Source organism: Gossypium raimondii, chromosome 6, assembly GCF_025698545.1.
Source record: "Gossypium raimondii isolate GPD5lz chromosome 6, ASM2569854v1, whole genome shotgun sequence".
NCBI classification, from domain to species: Eukaryota; Viridiplantae; Streptophyta; class Magnoliopsida; order Malvales; family Malvaceae; genus Gossypium; species Gossypium raimondii.
In genome coordinates this window covers 22,192,288-22,194,857 of record NC_068570.1, presented here as the reverse complement: position 1 = coordinate 22,194,857, position 2,570 = coordinate 22,192,288, and positions in this window count along the sequence as shown.

Genomic DNA, 2,570 nt, shown 5'->3' with positions numbered 1-2,570 from the left:
GGAATGCGCTGACAATAAGATTTTAATGCGTCAACAATGGTACCTAAGTATTCTGCAAAAAAAAAAAGGAATTTTTTTTAGCAAAAACATAAATATAATAAAATAAACTAAAATCATAGAGTACTGATGAAAAAAAATTAAAAATTTTCGACCAATTTAGTGGTCTCTGCTTGCTTTTGATCATTGTTGCCAAAATAGTGTTTCAGCCTCTGTCCATTTACTTTGAACTGGTGTCCATCACGTAAATCTCGAATTGTGACTGCACCATGAGGAAATATGGCGATAACTTCAAAAGGTCCAGACTAACGGGAACGCAATTTACCTGGGTGATATTTGAGTCGAGAATTGAATAATAAAACTTGTTGACCCGCGATAAATTGTTGCTGTAAAATAATCTTGTCATGCCATCGTTTGGTCTCTTACTTGTAAACTACAAAATTTTCATAAGCATTTCTCTTAATCTTCTCTAGTTCAGTGTTATCCAACAATATTTTCCTTCCAGTCGCTTCATAATCCATGTTAACTTGCTAATTGCCCACATTGCTTTGTGTTCCAGTTCAACTGACAAGTGACATGCTTTCCCAAAAACCAATTGATATGGCGACATCCCTAAAGGATTTTTGTATGTTGTCCGCAATGGACATAAAGCGTCATCCAATCGAAAAGACCAATATTTCCTTAAAGGGTTTACAACCTTCTCAAGAATGTTATTAATTTGTCAATTCGATACTTCAGCTTGTCCATTGGTTTACAGATGATAAGTAGTAGTCATTCTATGACTAACTCCATATCTCTTCAATGCGGTTGCCACCTGGTTGCAATGAAAGTGTATACCCTGATCACTAATCAATGACTTTGGTGTGCTGAATCGGGTGAGTATATACTTGTGAAAAAATTTTAGCACTGTCTTTGCATCATCCTTTGGGACTGCAACAGCTTCCACCATTTTTGAGACATAGTCTACAACTACTAATACATACAGATTTCAAAATGAACTCGAAAACGGTCCCACAAAATTGATACCCCAAACATCGAATAATTCAACTTCCATAATTAGTTGTTGTAACATTTCATTGCGTCGGGATATAGAACCGGTGCGCTGACACCTATCATATTGATTCACAAAAGTATGGGTGCCTTTAAAAAATGCCGGCCAGTAGAATCCTGATTGGAGAACTTTAGCAACAGTTCTCATACCACCGAAATGACCTCCAGAAGGAGCATCATGACAATGCTTCAGGATAGAAAGCATCTCATCTTTCGAAACACAACGTTGAATAATGTTGTCATTGCATACCTTGAATAAATACGGTTCATTCCAATGATACTTCATTACATCACGAAGAAATCTTTTTTATGGCCTGTGACACCTAATGAGTTTTCCACAAACTAGATAATTAACAAAATCTACATATCAAGGGGTTGCATCTATAGCAAATAACTTCTCACCTAGGAATGCATCTTTGCTGCCAACTTCCAATCGAGATAGATGGTCTACAACTTGATTTTCTGAACCCTTATGGTCTTTTATTTCGATGTCAAATTCTTGCAACAGTAATATCTAGCATATAAGTCTTGGTTTGGCATCCTTTTTTGCAAAGAGATATCTCAACGCTAAATGATCAGTGAATACAGTAACCTTTGCGTCGACAAAATAGGAACGAAACTTGTTGAAAGCAAAGACTACAGCTAGCAATTCTTTCTCTGTGGTTGTATAATTGACTTGAGCCTCTGTAAGAGTTTTGCTAGCATAATGGATGGTGTGAAACATTTTTCCCAGCTTGGATTGCTGGCCTAACAACTCCTGGTTGCAAATAATCCAAGACGGGTACTACAAAATCTCGTATAGTACTATTTTGTATGCGAGCATCTTGCGGCAACAATGGGTTATTAACATTTTGTTGCTACATTGGGGGTATGGTTGCATTGTTCCCTGGAAGAGCCATATTTCTTTGTTCTTAAAGTCTATTCTGAATAGTCCTTTCAATTTTTGGATCAAAAGCGACAAGTAAGTTTGAATTTCTTCGGGTCATAAAACACCTAAAATGAAGTTAAAGAAATAACAAAAAAAAAAAGAAACAGATAGTGAATACTAAATATTATATAAGGAAAGTAAAGTGCAAAAACACACAAAAACAAAAATAAACATCATACAAACTCCATCCCCAGCAACGGCGCCAAAAACTTGATCGGCTGTTTAACGTCACAGTAATAATGTGTAAACATACACTATCGATGCCAGTATAGTAAACAGATTTGAATCTGTAGGATATCGATCCCACGAGGATGGGTGTCTTTTGTCTATTAATGTCGGTACAATAACTGGATATAAATGAGATGAATTGTAAGGATAGTTGTCGATGCAATAACATTAAAAGAAATATGATGATAAAATGGGATCCCTAACATGAATCTTCAGCAGAATACTAAGAGCTCACAAGGTATAAAAGTGTGATTGTCGATGCAATAAAATTCAATGTATATCTTACTCAGTGTTACTCCTCCATTTAATCTCAGAATTAACTATGCATAGCAGAATGGCACTATTAAGAACAAGTGGACTCAGAGTG